Source organism: Chiloscyllium punctatum, chromosome 14 (genome assembly GCF_047496795.1).
Source record: "Chiloscyllium punctatum isolate Juve2018m chromosome 14, sChiPun1.3, whole genome shotgun sequence".
Taxonomy (NCBI): Eukaryota; Metazoa; Chordata; class Chondrichthyes; order Orectolobiformes; family Hemiscylliidae; genus Chiloscyllium; species Chiloscyllium punctatum.
The window spans coordinates 55,313,995-55,334,353 of NC_092752.1; positions in this window are offsets into that span (position 1 = coordinate 55,313,995).

A 20,359-nucleotide genomic window follows, 5' to 3' on the forward strand; every position below is an offset into this window, starting at 1 on the left:
TTCAGTCATGTGAGGTGAAAGTGAGGACTGCAGATGCTGGAGATCAGAGTCAAGGTTAGAGTAGGGCAGGAAAAGCACAGCAGGTCAGGTAGCCTCTGAGGAGCAGAAGAATTAATGATTTCGGGCAAAAGACAGGACATCAGGAATGAGACTTGGAGCGTCCAGCGTGGACAGATAAATGGGAGGGAGTGGGGCTATGGACAAGATAGCTGAGAGCGCAATAGATGGATGGAGGTGGGGGTAAAGGTGATTCGTTGTAGAGGAAGGTGGCGCGGATAGTTGGGTACTGGGTTAAGGTGGTCGCAGGTGGAAATCAGGCAAATAGTAAAGTCACATTGATGCCCTGGGGTTGTAGGTTCCAGATGCAGAAAATCAGGCGTTTTTCCTCAAGGCGTTGTGTGGTAAGTAAATGGTGATAGAGAGGTTCCTGGTCCTGCTTGTCCTCGGCAGATTCGGAGGGGGAATTCAATTCTCCATCCGCCAGTTGTTGTTTTGGATGTTGCTCCTGACCCATCGAAACACTGATCTAAGTGAATGCACAAACAACTTCCCTCTATACATATCACTCAGAATAGTGATAATAATAGGACGGATTAAAACAAAATGCAAACTGTGTTGAATGCTGGGTGTAGGGAATCATGTTACTGTGGAGCCTTTACGATACTGACATCACGCTTTCGGCCCATCATTCACACGCCAGCCTGCACTCCCTCTTGAAACCTATCCAGTTACCCAGATACCTGTCGGACTGACGACTGTCTGTGTGGAGTTTGCACATTCTCCCCGTATCTGCGTGAGTTTCCCCCGGGTGCTCCAGTTTCCTCACACAGTCCAAAGATGCGCAGGTTAGTTTGGATTTGCAATGCTCAATAGTCATAAGTGTCCAGGTGAGTGTAGGTTATGTTGGTTAAACATGAGAAATGCGGGGTTACAGGAATAGAGTAGAAGGTAGTATTGTTGGGATGCATGCTGGGCCGACTGGCCTGTTTCTGCACTGTAAGAATTTTATGATCCAATGCTCCATCCCATCTTTCTGTATGGATGATGTGAACGATTACCTGATCAAATATTCCCTTCAATGGGTCAACGTCTGTTTTCTGTTTGACAAAGAACTGCAGATGTTGCAGATCTGAGAGACATCACAGAAATTGCTGGGAAACTGAGCAGGTCCGGCACCATTTGTTGGGAGTGAACCTTTTGGATCCAGTGATTGTTCTTAAGAGCTGAAGGCTGCTGTTTCTGCTGCTGTCAGACTTGGTGACTTTTAATAGCAATTTCTTGTTTTGCTTTTAGCCCCAGAGCAGTTGGTGATGATCACGGCCTTGTTATTTGAGACAGAGCTGAACAGGGTGATGTGAATGATGCAGCGTATATACAATGTCAGCTGGAGAGTTAGATTGGAAAATTAGGTCAGTTCTCCTTGGAGAATAGGAGGCTTAAACCAGGTCTACCCTTGCCACCGCAATAGTTGAAAGACATTCACCTTCAACAACTGTCTTACCTCTCTCCACCGCCCCAAAGGATCTATACATATCCAGCAGAGATTTGCATGATCATGCAACCACGTCATTTACCGCATCTGTTGTTCTCGACGCGGTCTCCATGATACTGGGGAGACAGGACGGGAAAACGCAGAGTGTTGCGGAGGACATCTCTGGGAAACATGCATCAGACAATTCCACCATGTTTGTGCTGACTACTTCATCTCCCCTTCCCACTCCAAGTCCATGCAAGTACTGGGCATCGCCCACCATCAAATACAGGCTACTCGAGGAGTGGAGGAAGAACACCTCATCTTCCTCTATGGGGCCCTCTGAACACTCGGCATCAACGTTAACTTCACCAGTTTCCTCATTTCACCTCCATATCCTCCCATCGCAGATTAGCGCCTCCAACCCGGCTCCGCCCTCTTGACTGACCTCCCTGTCTATCTTCCTTCACATTAAACAGCTCCACACTCCGCTCCGATCTATCGCCATCACCCTCCAGGCCCCCTTTTTTCTCTGATCCCCTCATTCCTACCTTCTTCAATTCATTGTCTCAACTCTGCTCAACTTGGCCTTTCCCTTCCTGCTTCAAAGGTTCAGTACTACGCTTGTCTCTGGGGAGACTAATTCGAGTCTGTCAGTCACAGGATGGATTCAAGACAGAGACAATAAGAGACAAAACAATCTGCGTGGGGTAAAAACAATCATGGGCTGGGTTCCATTCCCATTTTCCTGTTTTCGTCCAGGCTGCAAAATTACGTTGTGTGTATCCACAAACAAAACTGTTTCCTGGTGATTTGGATGAGTTTGCACTTTCTGGCATCCGGATGTCCTCATCTCTGCACAATCGAAGTCTCAGCCTGTATTTTGGTAAAGTAAAACTGGAACAGGATAATTGCGGTCTCAGTAACTGCATTCTGAAGATGGAACGCGCTGACATGAATATTAATACAGCTTGAGGTATCGAACATTTTGCAATCGCCCCCTGTCTCGCGCTCAGTATGTCTACTAGTCATCGATTTAGTATCACTGTTTCCTTTACTATCGTTAACTCAGTATTACTGAGCGTCAGACCTTCCTCCGTCTCATTTGCTGGCAGGAATACACTGTATGCGAGACTATTCATCAAGTTTATTGCCAACGTTTCCCCTGCTCACAAGAGAATAGACCACCCAATAGTCGCTCCTACTGTAGTCCAGGGGTCTGCGAGTGTGTACACATTCCAATTCTGCGGGATGTCACTTCTTGTCGGCCGCTCCTGGCATTTGGGACGAACACTGTCGTGCCAGTAGACATTACCGCGGGGTAACAGCACCTCTTCCATCCCAGGCAGTTGTGGTATCCTTTCTCTGCACAGGCCCATATTATACCCGCCATCATAATGATTGATAAAGGATCAAGTAATGTGTAAAATCCTACCACTTGCGTAGGTTGCGGAGCAAGAGTCATTGTTCAAGAACAGCGTTGCATGACACTGGGAGAATCCCAAATGTAGTCTCCCCTGATGTGTGCAAATGAAAGTTGCTCCCTTGCCTTCCACTCTATTGAAGGATGTGGTTGGAAGGGTGTCAGCATTGGGACTGCAGTTAGCCTTATGTTCGGGTGGTGGCGCGAGATTTGCCCTAATTGGTCCCCCTATCAGGGTCAGGTTAGTCGCTGCCCGTGGAAGCAGGCAGTTAGCATTTCTTGACAAGCTCTCTGTTATTTGTTCACCAGTCTATCGTCGGGCTGTGTGCAAACATATCCAACAATGGTAGCCAATCTCTAATCTCAGGTGTTGCATTAGGGCCAAGGCAGACGCTCTGTTCCTTTCACACCTAGCGATAGCCCTTCACACCTCCCAACCTACTCACATCGCATTTACACAATTTATCACAAAAAGCGCCAATTCCACTACCGAGTTAGACTCGCTCCCGACCAACTCCCTCCAGGTTCTGGCGTGACATTAATACGCTCTGCTCTGCTTGGTGTTTGGTGCATTATTTGGCTTGGATGGTTGTTGTGCCCCGGTGCTACTATTTCCTGTCATGTATTTCGCGGGGGGAGGGTCTGTACCACAATATTCGCCATATATATCGGAGAAGGTTCTATCTATTCCACACCACCAGGCTTCCTCATCCCTCTTCTACGTCTTTGTTATTATTACCCGTGCCATGGCATCTCCTTCCTTGACAATAGAATACCTATATCCTGTGTCAGGTGTCCCTGCAGCCGTGGTGGCTTCTACTGAGTGCCAATCACTGTGGCCATAAGGATCCCTGCATAAATATTTATTGTCCCATTTATAGTCGTACTGGTTACTAAACGGCCATGTGTCTCATGTAAACGTCAGCTTAACATCCTTGGTTAAGACTAGCATCTGTGGATGTATTCCAGATTCCCCTGCCTTCACGAATCGTCCTGCCAGGGCAGCCCCATATTTGTATTAGTCTTTTAATCATTACTTGCTCTTATTTGGTTCTGGGGTTGTCCGATGTCTCTTCAAGACCAGCTACACGTCTGCAATGGCTGGCGTGTATCAACGTGGCTCTTCAGGAAGAAGGGCTTATGCCCGAAAAGTCGATTCTCCTGTTCCTTGGATGCTGCCTGACCTCTGCGTTTTTCCAGCAACACATTTTCAGCAATGTGACACCATTTGTCAATATTGCCCTCGAGCAGATCAGTTATTACTTGGGAATAAATGTGAGACAACACTGTGCCTACCACCCAGCCAGCGGTGGCAGTGCAAAGAGAAATGCTACCTTAAAAGATAAATTGACAAACGTTGTGGAGAACTCGGCGTGACATGGACAATGGCACTTTCAAATGTGCTAAATTATATGAGATCTAGAAGGAGACAAATACCCAATATTGGGCGGTTAGAGATTTTGTTTGGTAAGCCGCCCAATACAGGAATTGGCTGAAGACCTAATATAAAACCGATAACAGACGACTATGAGGATGAGATTACATTAGATTACTTGCAGTGTGGAAACGGGCCCCTCCGGCCAACAACTCTATCCCGAACCTTTGAAGAGCAACTGCGCTTTTACAGCAACAAAATTTCTGCTCTAATCTCCAGCATCTGCAGTCCTCACTTTCTCCTCGAAAATGGTGTCACATTGTCGCTGCTAAGCCATTCAGGAATTCCGCATCTCGGAATTATTTCAGTTAGCAAAGCCTTGGCTCCTGCAACGTCTTCGTCTTTCGACGTCGAGAGAGGTTCCACCCATTTGGAAAATATGTCAACTATTACCATAGAATGCCTTTTCCCTTCGATGGCATTAGTGCAATAAAATACATCTGTAAATGTTCAAAGGGTCTTTGGGATTGGGGGTGTTCTGCCTGACTCATCTGTATTCCCTGCCCCATATTATTAGTGGCACAGATAACACATCATTCACAATATTTTTCGAAGTAATGAGCAAATCCCATAGTGTACCCAATGCGCCGAAATACTGTCGTACATCCCCCCTTTTGACACATGGTCCTCCCTATGTTATTTGGCATAGAATGGGAATAATGATCGCGGTAGACAGGGTTTACCAATGGGGCAGCACCACACCCATTCCCTCATTCTGCACCCTGCCGTTGTCAATTCACGCTTCTCCTCCGGCGTGGAGGACTGTAACTCCTCCGACTGTAACTCCCATAAGTCTGCTTTGCATTATAAATATTTGACATACACATGTGAACTGATCACCTGGTGGCTGCTGGGCTGCCGTTGTTTCGGCTGAGATTGCATTAGCATTGCCTTGAGAAAGGGAATCATAATTTTTCGTGTGGGCTTCACATTTACAGAAAGCGATTGATTGAGGCGTTAGGACCGCTTCCAGGTGTCAGAAACAGGCCACAGTGTATGTTGGGCTTTCCAGTGTAGGTCAAGAAGCCCCTGTGTTTCCACAGGGTTCCAAAATTACGTACAACCCCGAATGCATATCTGCTGTCAATGTAAATATTCACTATCCTTCCCTCAGCCAATTTACATGCCTCAGTCAAGAGAATCAGCTCTGCTGCTTGAGCTGACAGATGGGAAGGGAGTGATTCCCTTTTGACTCCCTCGTGGGTAGTTTCTACAGCATACCAAAGACAATTCTGGCCTGTCTGTTTGGTCCTGAATGCTGTCCCATCCACATAAAACTCCATATCCTGATTCTGAATTTGTGAATCCTGCACGTCTGGTCTTGGGCTGCAAATTTCATTCGTTACAGCGACACAATCATGTGAGTCTCCATCTCCTTTTGTGGGGAGAAGGCTATCAGCATTATGGACGTTACATCTCTTTATTGTCATGTTAGGCATCTCCAATAGCACAGTATTGTGCCTGAGCCAACGTGCTACCGACATGTCTGCTGTGTTTTGTTCGGAAAATAGTCAGGATGCATGTGGGAACAGGAGGGTTAATTCAGCGCAGCCGACTGTGTCCCTGGACGCTACAACAATGTTTTTCAGCTGCAGCCACAGATCGGAGGCATTTTGGCAATCCTGCCGCTACGGGGTCTACGTTTAGCCGAAATGTAAGCTCCCTACCTCAATTTTCCCACATTATCCTGCATCAGCACAAATGCCATGCAGCCACGCTTCTCATCTACCGTTTGTTCAAAAGGCTTGTTTGTTTTCGGAATCCCCAGTGAAGGTGAAGTTTGGAGCGCCATTTTCAATTCAGCTGCAACGGACTCTGGTTCTGCAACTCTTAGCCATTCTTCAGTAGGAGCACATGACCAAGAAGGATAGCAATTGTTTCTTCGTGTGAGACTTTGGAATTTGCTGGATCGCTTGAACTCTGTCTTGACCAATGGCCTTCCCTTGTTCAGATTAGAAGTGACCAAAGAACTTCACCTGTTGCTGCACAAAGTGTAGTTTTGCAAAACTAGTTTTGTGCCCATTCCTGTCTAGATGGCAGAGCAAGGCAAGCGTATCTTTTTTCACATTGTTCCTCTGTTGGTGCTGCTATTAAGCATTCGTCTACATACTGCAGAAACGCTGACCACGGGGTTAAAACAAGAGTCTCCAGACTCCTGCATAGAGCCTCATTAATTATGGTGGGGACTCACAGTAATCTTGACAAAGTCGCGTGAATGTATGCGATTTGCCTTTGAATGGAAAACTGAACCAGAATTGACTTTCTGGGTGCACTGGTACACTAAAGAAGGCATTTGCTAAATCCACAGCAGAGAACCATTTACTGTCCGGTGGAATTTGAGGTAGTATAGTACAAGGATTAGGAACATTTGGGGCGGGCAGAACAACAACATCATTGACTACCTGCAGGTCTTGAACAAAACTCCATTTCCCGGTTCACCTGGAATGTTTGCCTTTTTGACGGGAAAAATGGGAGCTCCTACCGATGATTATCCACAGGGGATTATGACTCGAGTCTTCAGAAGGGATTCAAAGACTTGAGTAATTCCTTTTCCAGCCTCGGCTTTTAACGAGTCTTGTGTTCTGCTAGGGCGATACTCAGACTTCAGGTATTATTCTTATGGGTTCACAGCTTCGTATGAACCCCAGACCACGTTTGTCTTTTGCCCTGCACTCAGTTGGGACCCTTCTTAATCTTGGGTCCGAGACATCTACCATAGTTAAACGCCAGGCTGCCCTCTTGGCGGGGGTTACCTGGACTTCCCTAGCTGCCTGGGCAGGCAATTTAGTTTCTTCATATATGTCCTGATTTCTGCATTGAAGCAGATATGCACATCGTCCCTGAAGGCACAATTATCTGTGTTTTGTGCCTGTAGTACATGGTCCCAAATCCTGCCACCTGTCGCTGGATGCCTTCGCCAATGGTACTTGACGAAAGGAGCGTTCCACATCAAACGATAGGGTCTACTTGCCGTCACAGATACATTGGAGAGGTTTACACTGACTGCACATCTGTGATCATTTAAATAATATTCGCACAATAATAACTGATCTTGTTTAACCAATCTCCTCAAACAATCCTTCTCATATGATTTTTAAGGGCCATCACGGTGTGTGTGTGCTGTGCAAAGCAGCATATCCCCAGCAAGAAAATCGGTATTAATGGGATTAACATGATTACTTGCTTCCTGGGCGAGTGAATCTCTCACTGAACCTATGGCTCTCTAGCTTAATTGCCCCTCATAGACATGCATCAGGGGTCGTGAGTCGTATTTTACAGCCTGTGCTGGTAAATCTTCTTTTTGTATTACCTGCAAGCCTGTCGGGGTCCTGCGCAAATCCGACCCAGTCTCTCTGTGAGATCGACAGACATCAGAGTTCAAGGACAGAATTCTGAGAACATAAATGAGAATTGGAATGTTTCACCATTCCTGGTTTCACATAATAGGGGTGCGGGTAATCTCTCTCGTATCACGACTCTCTGAACTGCCTTGAGTTAAGGGCTGAATATGTTGCCCTTGCATCTACCAAAAAGGTATCTGGCGCACCATCCACATATAATACATTTTTCATTGATGCTAGAATTCGCTTCTTCTTATCAACACCTCAATGTCAGCGACCTGAAACATTCGAGTTCCTTTCCAGATCCGGAGTTGTTTTTTTCTCTCTTGCCTTGACTGTTTATCTGATATTTTACAGGCCTTGTAAGTCTGCTATTAGTTCGGTTTAACTTTACAGTTTTTTCCGTCTATCTGCAATACATAGCTCTGGAAAGTCACGTACTTACTTCTTTTTTTCCCTGTGCTTTTACTGCTTTCAAAATAAAGTTTAATTTTCCATGACAATGGACATCACATTATTTTTACAGGTCGCTGCAACAGCGAGGGCCGAAGTTCCTGCACTGCATTGTAACGTTCTATGTTGTAAGCTACATTTCCTGCTGGCTTCCGATATCTATACTCACTGTGGAAGCTTCCAGTCACATTTTCCAGAGATTTGTCTGCACTTCATTTAATCGAGGCAATTGTATTTCCTGCTCAGAATGTGATCTCTGTACAATGGAGAGAGGAAAACAGAGTCGGTGACAAAGCTGACATCACTTATGATCTGTCCAGAATCAACAAAAACTATCCCGATCTTCCAGTCTCCTGTAACTTCAACATTATACTGTGTTCCCACCCTTCAGGCTCTCTGCCTGTATTCCTGATGAAAGACTGTTGCCCGAAACGTCGATTTTACTGGTCCTCAAATGGGGCCTGAACTTCTGTGCTTTTCCAGCACCACTCTAATCTAGAGTCTGGTTTCCAGCATCTGCAGTCATTGTTTTTACCTAGTTGATTTAATACCTACTGCGAATCCACTTCCAAGGATGCCTGCCTTGAAGACGTTTTCCTCCTCTCTCTATGATCTCTCCACCCTTCAGGCTCTCTGCCTGTATTCCTGATGAAGGGCTGTTGCCCGTAACGTCGCTTTTACTGCTACTCGGATGCTGCTAGAACTGCTGTGCTTTTCCAGCGCCACTCTAAACAAGACACTGTGTTCCCAGGCAACGATTTCAGTCTCTGGTCTGCTGCAGTGCTCCTTCTAGAGGAGCACTGCAGCAAAATGGAACACCGGAAACTCATTTTCTACCAATGGACCATGCAAACTTTAGGAACCAACATCCAGTTGAATAGATACCGTCCGCCCTCTTCCACATTCGTCACCCACCCATCCATCCCATCAGTCCGAAGACAGATCGTTGGACTCGAAACGTTAAGTTTCCTTTCTCATCAGAGATGGACAAGAGCTGCTGATTTTGTTCAGACATTTTGGCTTTTCTTCAGAGAACTTTGCTTTTCCGTTGTAATCGCCAGATACTGGAAGCGTCCGATTGCAGGAGAAATTCACAGGAGATGAAAAGAATGGCAAGGGCTGGATCATTCCCATTGTGAAGGTAGACGAGCTGGGCTGGGGATGTTTATCTAAGCGCAGAGAAGGCTGAGTGAGAAACCGAATAACGTGCACATTTTATGAGAGGATAGATATGTATGACAGGGATAAGCCTCTATTGGGAAGGAATAGAGGGACATAAATGAAACACAGGAGACAAGATATTTTGAGGAGATTTGGGAAGAATGCTTTCACCTAGAGAGTGTTGTTTACCTGGAAATCATTATATGAAGATGTGGTAAAGCTGAGTTTCATGAGAACGTTTCAGCAGTCTGTAGCCGAACACTTGAAAAGCCAGAGCGCACGTGGATATGGACCAGGTACTGGAAAGTGTGACGAGGGTAGACTGACGCGAGATGGGTGCCCTGAACGAAATGGGTCAAAGGCAAACTTGTGTGCTAAAATCAGGAAGCTGGCACAGCTCTGTGGCGCAATAGAAAGCGTGTTGAATTTCTATGCCTTTGTTCAGGTTGCAATTCAAAGAATGTGGTTTCGAGTCCCATCACAGTCGACTTTTAGTTTATGGTTTGGAAGGTGGTCAGACCATGGTCGGCTGCTCATCTGCTAACCCAACAATATTCGTGCAGAAACCCAACTGTCTCGAAACTGAACATTTTCCTCTCACAGATTTACATTTTCGATGTTTATTTATGATAGACATCGATAAATATCTGTTAGCCAGTAGGCAACACGATGATGTGGATAGGCTGGAAAAAGACTTAAAATTGTTGTGTCAGCCATGATGATATCGAATGACGTGACGGGGCTGGATCGGAGTTAAGAATGGCCTCCCTCTGTTCCTTTGTGTCTGTGCCATTTCTGGCCCAGATTTTAAATAATCACAACGAGGACCATATGAAAAAACACAAAATGATATTTTGGTCTCAACTCCATTTCGATTCCCTCCCAGCTGGAATTGACAGCTCGATATCTTACAGTGGAGGATTCTCAATAAGTTATCCTTCAGGCTGAATGTTCCTTCACATAGGTTTCCAAGTGTACACGTGGAGCAAGCAATTGCATGGATACTGGGGATTCACAGGGCAGATTTCCCCTTTGCTGGGCAGGAATTCTGGCTTCGGTAATGAACGTGAATTTCTGACATTTTGAATTTTACTCTGTATTCTTGCGAATTTACTAATTAAACTGAATTTCAATTTGCCCTTGCATAACATTATTCAGTTTTCACTGTTTATAAACACCATGCCACGTGCTCATGGATGCAGTATGCTTTACATTGTTGATGTTGTGTGCAGTGTGGGTCGATGTTTTATATGAACATGCCAAAGGACGTTGGTGAAATAGTGAATCGAATTCTCTGACGAACTGAAGCCGATAGAAGGAAAATCCCAGTACAGTGGCGACATAATATGGCTGTGATCGACGCAGGAAGCCACGGTAAACGTACACAGAATTCAATAAAGCCGATTTTCACCACATTTTTCTATGTCATTTTCCTGAACCTGATGCTTCATAATCGATGATCCATTATCAGTATAAACGCCTCTGCACTGTGTTTCATTTCATATACACAGAAAAAAATGAGTAATTGGGTTGAGGGTCCCAGTGGTAAGATCAGGAGCAGTTCGTCATCATTAGATAGCAGGTCCAGTGGTGCAATTAGTTAGCTTGCTATACTTGCATGACAGAACGGCAGGACATGAGCTGCAAAAGTTGCACATTCGATTCTCGCCAGTTGTTTGTTTTACTGATAGTGACCAGAGATGATTGCAACTTCAAGCTGAAGAACAGTTCAAACCAGGAATATTACACCACAATAAAGTGTCGTCGGCCCTAATGTTGCACAGACCTGTGATATCAATCTGAAGTCCATCTGACCAACATTTTAACATTATAAGTAGTAAGTTTATCCAATGATCATTTAATTGCCCTGAAGGTTGGTGAGTCTACGACTGTTGAAGGCAAGACCTTTAGCACCCTTACTCCTCTGTGAGAAAGGATTCAACATCGACATCTATCACCGTGAAATTACATCGATGTGCCCTTGTGCCAACCATCACCATTTGAAGAAAAAAGGCCTTCACTGTCCACCTTAGGGCAACCTCTGATCATCTTCTATGTCTCTATTAATTCACCTCTCAAAATTCTCATCGCTATCAAAAACAGACTCAAGTCCATCAGCGTTTCCTCGTAAGACCTTCCCTCCATCGAAGGCAACATCCGAGGAAATCTCATCTGTACCCTTTTCATTGCTTTCACATCCGTCCTATAACATGGCGACCAGAACTGTACGCATCTCTACAAGTTTAGCACAGCAGAGAAATTTCTGGACCTGCAAAGGGATCATTTGTCCCTGAAACTCAATCCCTCTCCCAAGAAGATCTAACATACTGTGCCCCTTGCAAGCAAATCTATCAAAGTGGATGTTAACTTTCAGAGTTTTGTGTACATAGGCACCGAGACCTCTCTGCTCATCTCAACTTCCACGATTATTACAATTAGCCCAGAACTCTTTGTTGTTGTTGCTCCTTCCAAAGTAAATCATCTCACACTTTTCCACATTAACCTCCATTTGTCACCTCTGAGCTCAGATCTGCAGATTATCCATGTCTCTCTGTAACCTGCAGCAGATATTGGCACTGTTGACAACTCCATCGAGCTGAGTGTGTTCAGCGAATTTACTCATCCATCATCCCATGCTCTAACCCAGGTCATTTATAAAAGTGACAAACAGCAGTGGACCCAAAAAGGAACCTTGTGGTACACTATGAGTAACTGAACTCCAGGATGAATATTTTCCATTAACTACCACACTCTGTGTTCTTTCAGCGAGTCAATGACTGATCTAAACAGCTACATCACCGTCAATCCCATGTCTATGTATTTTATGCAACAGCCGACCATGCCTTCGTGAAAACTATATCCACCACGTCAACCACTTTACTCTCAAGCACCTGTTTGCTCACATTTTCAAATCACTCAATAACGTTTGTGAGGCACAAAATCGTGTTGTTCGTAGCGAATCAACTTCTTCCTTTTTTAGATGAACATAAATCCTATTTCTCATAATCTTTCCCAAACCTTTACTACAAGGAAAGTAAGGCTCACTGTTCGATAATTGCTAGCGTTTTCCCGACTTCCCTTCGTGAAGACGGGGACAATATTTGCTGAACTCGAGTCTTCCCGCACTAACCACATAGACACAAACGAAATAAAGTTTGTAGTAAAAGTTCTGCAATCTCCTCCCACGATTCCCAGAGAATCCTCGGATACATCTCATCAAGCCCAGGGGACCAAACTATTTTCAGGCTTTCAAGAATTGCTAACAACTCCTCTTTATGAATATCAATTTCGTTTATTCTAAAAGGTTGCATCTCAAAAGTCTCTTCGACAACATTGTCTTTTTCATTTGAGATATAATGAAAAATATACATTCAGCGCCTCTCCTATCCTTGGACTGCGCTGACGACTTCCTTCTGCTGTTCTTGACAGGCCCGAATCAAATTCTAGATATTCTTTCATTCTTAAAATAACAAGAGAAAGCTTCAGGGTTTTAACTGACCCTGCCAGCTAAAGACTACTCATGCCCCCTCTTCGCACTAAGTAGCTCTCTCTTTTGGCCCTACCTGGCGAGCTTTTAATTTTCAAGTGCTCTATTTCAGCCTTTATATCTCATGTTTACATGCACCTCCTTTTCCCTCTTGACAGGAAATTCAACTTTTTCAGTAAAATGGCTCATTATCTCGACCTCCTATTCCCTGCATGACGCACACATACTTATCAAGGACATGCAGGAGCGCTTCCCAGAAGAAAAGCTCCAAATTTCATGAGAGCATAACCCCTGCGGTTACTTTCCCCATCTGGTGCATCCTAACTCTTGCCTGATCTCGCATCATACTGGCCTTTCTCCCAGCGATACCTCATCCTCTGCGACATTTATATATATATATATATATATATATATATATATATATATATATATCCATCACAAAATAAACATATCGAATTGTGATCACTATCACCAAAGTGCTCACTTACCTCCAAATCGAACAGCTGATTTGCTTCTTTACGAAGTACCAAATCCAATGAAATTTTGATTCTTGTTGGCCTGTCTACATGCTGCGTTACGAAACCCTCCTGGACACAATGGAGAAAAGCCGACCAATCAGAACTACTCCAACAATAACATTTCCAATGAAATTAAAAAAAAAAGATGTCCACAATACAACTACACTGTTACTTAGGGTTTAGGTTTGCTCGTTGAGGTGTACGTTTGATATCCAGATGTTTCGTTACCTGGCTAGGTAACATCATCTGTGGCGACCTCAAAGTGAAGCGAAGCTGTTGTCTCCTGCTTTCTATTAATATCTTTCTCCTGGATGGGGTTCCTGGGTTTATGGAGATGTCAATTCCTGTTCGTTTTCAGAGGGGTTGATAGATGGCATCAAGGTCTATGTGTTTGATAATGGGGTTGTGGTTGGAGTGCCAGCCCTCTAGGAATTCTCTGGCATGCCTTTGCTTAGCCTGTCCCAGCATAGATGTGTTGTCCCAGTCGAACAGGTGGCTTTTTTATCCGTGTGTAGGGCTAAGAGGGAGAGAGGGTCGTGTCTTTTTGTGGCTAGCTGGTGTTCATGTATCCTGATGGAGAATATTCTTCCTGTTTATCCTATGTAGAGTTTGTGGCAGTCCTTCCATGAAATTTTGTAAAGACCCAGTACATCCCATGGACAAAACCAACGTCATCTACAAAATTTCAGTTCTTACTGAAAAATCGAAACTGAGATGGCAGGAACAACCATTCCTTTCAGTGCTCCATTCATGTTTCTGAAATGGCCACAACATTGAAATCCCAGGTAACAACTCATGACACCTGTTTTGTCTCAGATGCTCCTGGCGGTGAAGTAGACTCACTTCAAATCACCTTCATTCTTGCCAGTATACACTCGCAAACACGAAAAACTATTTATGACCGAACCACTCACAACTTCCTGCAAACTGCAGCTAAAATTCAGGTTCGCAGTCCGCTGCTGGATTCGTTTAAACCGTCCTGAAAAGCGTTAGAAAATTATCCCCTCAGGATATTGGTACCCTTCCGGTTCAGGTGAAGACCATCCTGTTTGTAGAGGTTCAACTGACTCCAGATGGAGCCCCAACTATCCAGATATCCGTATCCCTATCACCTGCACCATTCTTGCAACCACGTGTTCAACTGCTCTCTCCCTATTCTTCTCCCAACCACGACGTGGTATGTGTAACAAATCAGAGAGAACAACTCTGTTTGATCTAGATCTAAGATGTCACCCTGGATCCCTGAATTTCTGCCATCCATCCACATCAGTTTTATTACCTATGTTGTTGGTGCATGTGTGAACCATGACCTCGGGCTGCTCCACCTCCCCCTTCAGGATCCTGTAAACACGATGTGACACATCGCCTCCTCTGGTAACTTGGAGGGATGACATCAATCATGAGCCTACCCTGTACCCACAGAAACTGCAATCGGTCCTCTTTTCTATTTCGTCCCCAGTAACGATTGCTCTCCTCCCCTCTCCCCTACCCTTCTGATCAACAGGGACAAACACTGTGCAAGAGACCTGTACCCTATGGCTTACCCCGAGTTAGTCATTCCCCCAAAACCTAACAAATACCGTATGCTTGTTACTAAGGGGCACGGCCATTACAGATACCTGCACTGGCTGCCTGTTCCCTTTTCATCTCCTGACTGTATCCCATCGACCGTTTTCTTGTACCTGAAGTGTAACTGCCTCCATATAACTCCTCTCAATTCCCCTCAGACTCCCGAAAGATCCAATGTCCACCTCCAGTTCCCTAATGCAGTTGCCAAGGAGATGGAGTTGGGTGCACTTCCCGGTGATTCAAATGTGAGGGACATTACTGTAAACTCTGAGCTCACATATTCTACAGGAAGAAAATTCAAATGGCCGACTATCCATTTCTAATGTTCTGAATTCACACACACACAAACGCTCATTGATATGCACACACATATACATACATAATATATATATGCACACACATATAAATATGTGTGCTCATGCATATATCTGTCTATATATATATATTTAAAAGTTGCAAAAGAACGTTGAGTAAAACAGCATTTTTTCGAGCAAAATATGATTGTGTGTAGTGTTCTGTCCTTGGGAAATACCTCAGTTCTTCAAGACCATCCATAGATACTCCCTGAGTGAATATGCTTCACTCAACAGAGATACAGCAGTGAGTTTTGAAATCGATGACGTTTTTCATATTGCTGATCCTGCGCTGTGTTAAATTCTGGAAAGGATGTTTAGCTTGTTTCATGTGACTGATTTTGCTGCAAACTCGCACAGGCCATTAAAACAATCCACACCGTATTAGATTTATCTCATTGGACATTTTGACTGCAATCGGATAAGCTGGAATCGAAATGATAAAGATGTTTTTAAGTACTGCTATGAAGGTTGCAGAATTCAAACAGGAATATTTTTCGTGTCTTGTCACTGTATATTTTTGAGGGAGATGAATGAGCAGCAAATGGACTCACTCCCTTCTCTGTGATTGCAGCCAAATTTTCCAATGCAACAGATGAAAGGAAAAAGGTGCATTACATCGGCAGGTCAGTTCCAACTCAGGATAGAATAGTTTCACTTTGATTATCACCATCGTCTAAAGTATTAGTTGAGTTGGGAGATCAGGATCCTGACGGTATGCTGAGACGTTACGCCAATTAATGCCACATTGTTGGCATCAATTTATATCATAAACCAGTTATGCAGCGGACTGAGCTAACCGGCTTCCCTTTCATGCTGAGCTAACTCAAACAGCTCAGTTCTTTTACAATTTATCGAAGTTCACGGAGAACAAGCTGCTAAAACTTTCCTCGCAATCAGCTGATTCTATACTTAGTCGTACTCAGTTGCAGGTGTTATGAGGTTTCTTTCCAATTAACGTTAACCAATTAGAGAGTGTGTACCCAACGCGTACCAATCCTGGCCGCCCAGACTCCCTGTACCGGTGAAATTCACTCCTTGTGTGTCTGCATGCGTCGTTACAAATATTTTAGAATCAGCTTCTGAATAAATTTTCCCGCGAAAAAGTAATCATTTTTGAGTTCATTCACTGTAGAAGGAAAAGAAAACGTGCTCCAAACTTCTCTTTATCATTCATCGCTGGTTTTGAAGTTCTAAAGTCTAGATTAAAAATGGTATAACGGCTGCAGAAATGAAGTTTGAGGGGGATCTGGCTTTGGAGGTAGTATGGGCGGAAGTCAGAAATAGGAAAGGTGCAGTCACCTTGTTTGGTGTTTACTATAGGCCCCCAATAGCAGCAGAGATGTGGAGAAACATATTGGGAAACAGATTTTGGAAAGGTGCAGAAGCCACAGGGTCGTAGTCATAGGCGACTTCAACTTCCCAAATATTGATTGAAAGCTCTTTAGATCAAGTAAATTGGATGGGGCGGTGTTTGTGCAGTGTGTCCAGGAAGCTTTTCTAACGCAGTATGTACATTGTCCAACCAGAGGGGAAGCCATATTGGATTTGGTACACGGTAATGAACCGGGACAAGTGATGGGCTTGTTAGTGGGTGAACATTTTGGTGATGGTGACCACAATTCTGTGACTTTCACCTTGGTTATGGAGAGAGATAGGTGCGCACAACAAGGTAGATTTTGCAATTGGGGGAAGGGAAATTACGATGCTGTAAGACAGGATTTGAGGAGAATAAGTTGGGAGCATAGGCTGTCAGGGAATGATGTGGTGGAAATGTGGAACTTTTTCAAGGAGCAGATACGACGTGTCCTTGATATGTATGTACCTATCAGGCAAGAAAGAAATGGTCGTGTGAGGGAGACTTGGTTGACGAGGGAGGTTGAATGTCTAGCGAAGAGGAAGAAGGAGGCTTACATAAGGTTGAGGAAACAGAGTTCAGACAGAGCAGTGGAGGGATACTGGATAGCCAGAAGGGACCTGAAGAAAGGGATTAGGAGAGCTAAAAGAGGGCATGAAAAATCCTTGGCGGATAGGATCAAGGATAACCCCAAGGCATTTTATGCGTATGTGAGAAACCTGAGAATGACGAGAACGAGGTTAGGTCCGATCAAAGACAGTAATGGGAGATTGTGTATTCAGTCGGAAGAGATAGGAGAGGTCTTGAACAAGTACTTCTCTTCAGTATTTACGAACGAGAGGGACCGTATTGTTGAAGAGGAGAGTGTGAAACGGACTGATAAACAAGAAGAGATACCTTTTCAGAAGGAAGATGTGTTGGACATTTTGAACAACTTGAGGATAGACAAGTCCCCCGGGACTGGCGGGATATATCCTAGGATTATGTGGGAAGCAAGAGAGGAAATTGCAGTACCGTTGGCAATGGTCTTCTCGTCTTCACTGTCAACGGGTGTGGTACCAGGGGACTGGAGAGTAGCGAATGTTGTGCCCCTGTTCAAAAAAGGGAATAGGGATAACCCCGGGAATTACAGGCCAGTTAGTCTTACTTCTGTGGTAGGCAAAGTAATGGAAAGGGTACTGAGGGATAGGATTTATGAGTATCTGGAAAGAAACTGCTTGATTAGGGACAGCCAGCACGGATTTGTGAAGAGTAGGTCTTGCTTTACAAGTCTTATTGAATTCTTCGAGGAGGTGACCAAGCATGTGGATGAGGGTAGAGCAGTGGATGTAGTGTACATGGATTATAGTAAGGCATTTGATAAGGTTCCCCATGGTAGGCTTATGCAGAAAGTCTGGAGGCATGGGATAGAGGGAAATTTGGCCAATTGGATAGAAAACTGGCTAACCGGTCTAAGTCAGAGGGTGGTGGTAGATGGTAAATATTCAGCCTGGAGCACAGTTACAAGTGGAGTTCCGCAGGGATCAGTTCTGGGTCCTCTGCTGTTTGTAATTTTTATTAATGACTTAGATGAGGGAGTCGAAGAGTGGGTCAGTAAATTTGCAGACGATACGAAGACAGGTGGAATTGTGGACAGTGAGGAGGGCATTTGTCGTTTGCAAAGGGACTTAGATATGATGCAGAGCTGGGCTGAGGAGTGGCAGATGGAGTTCAAACCTGCCAAGTTTGAGGTTGTCCGTTTTGGAAGAACAAATAAGAATGCGGAATACAGGGTTAATGGTAGGGTTCTTAGTCAGGTGGAGGAACAGAGGAATCTTGGGGTCTATGTACATAGATCTTTGAAAGTTGCAACTCAGGTGGATAGAGGTTGTAAGAAGGCCTATGGAGTATTATCGTTCATGAGCAGAGGGATTGAATTCAAGAGTCGTGAAGTGATGTTGCAGCTGTACAGGACTTTGGTTAGGCCACATTTGGAGTCCTGTGTTCAGTTCTGGACGCCTCACTTTAGGAGAGATGTGGAAGCTTTGGAGAGGGTGCAGAGAAGATTTACCAGGATGTTGCCTGGAATGGAGAATAGGTCGTACGAGGATAGGTTGAGAGTTCTGGGCCTTTTCTCATTGGAACGGTGAAGGATGAGTGGTGACTTGAGAGATGTTTATAAGATGATCAGAGGAATAGATAGAGTAGACAGTCAGAAACGTTTTCCCCGGGTACAACAGAGTGTTACAAGTGGACATAAATTTAAGGTGAAGGGTGGAAGGTATAGGGGAGATATCAGGGGTGGGTTCTTTACCCAGAGAGTGGTGGGGGCATGGAATGCGCTGCCCGTGGGAGTGGTAGAGTCAGAATCATTGGCGACCATTAAGCGGCATTTGGATGGGTACATGGATGGGTGCTTAATCTAGGATAGATGTTCGGCACAACATCGTTGGCCGAAGGGCCTGTTCTGTGCTGTATTGTTCTATGAGGGCATTTCCCTTCTGTTTTCTCTCACCAAATTCACATCGCCTGGAAACCTTCCATATGGACGTAACTCCGTTTTACCTGGTGTCACGCCACATGGTCTATTCATCTTTTCCAAAATCCCATGAAACCCGGCATTGTCTTTTCAAATGCCATTATCCCTCACTACATCGTTGGTTTCCTTTCCATTTTTTTTTGTTTCCAAGGAAACGCTGTCCATTCTTCCTGACGTCGTTTCATTCCAGTTATCGCTATCCATGTCTTTTATTATCTCTTCAAATCCCAGTATAGTCCATGTTGAGAAAGGATGCTGGGTAAAATGCAACACATGAAAACCCGCTCTAATGCTGTATACTGCCATTACCAATGAAGGGAAAATGGGAGCTAGTTCAGTCAAAAGTATATCCGTTGGTTGTCGCACAATGGATCAATCCCTGACTGGGAATTGACTGGTTTTCCTCACTTTTCTCCGCTGTCTGAACATGTGCTAAAGAAACACAGGCAGGGATTATAGAATGCCTACAGTTCAGAAACTGGCTATTTGATGCAACAAATGCACACCAATCCTCCAGGGATTAACCCTCACAGAACAATTCCTTACCCTTTTTCTTTTCATTTGCGCATGAATAAGGCACCTTACTGACAGTCGACCCAGCTGTCAGAAAATCATAGCTCTGGCGCTGGGAGGCAGCAGTGATAACCGGTGAATAACCTTGCAGTTCCTGTGCAATATTGCAAGGCGCATGCGGACTCGTTCGAAATGCGATTTCTGTCAAAGATGCTCTACTTTTGTTGTTGCCCCAACGAGGAATAATAAATCCTGATTCCCTGAGCAAGAAATGAACCCAGACCATAGCGGTGAAAGCGCTGCATCGTCACCACTAGTCGTCCAGGAAGGACGGCATGTGCAATTGCGTCTTCTCTTAACAACAAAGCCTTCTTATGCTGCGATGAGACATTTCTTCCAACAAAGAATGTTCGTGACACCGTGCTTTTACACCACAGAATAATACATTATTTCAGTGCCAGTCTTCAAACAACCATACATTCTCGTTTCCAGTTCCCACTACTTGGCCCACAGCCTTGCGTCTGAAGTGTTCATCTCCTTGAGAAATCCCCTGCAAAGTTTTAATCTCAAATAAACCAACGAATAAGACTTAAGTCAGATACCGTCAAATTTGATCATGAACTGCGGGAGAACTGAACCTAATTTTGACCCATAGAGGGAACTATACAGACACATCTTTTGTGAGTGACAAAGGCCTAAGGAGAGCCCAACTTCCATAAAATGAGGAATTGAACCGTTTGGCCTCTTCTTTCTTAAGCTT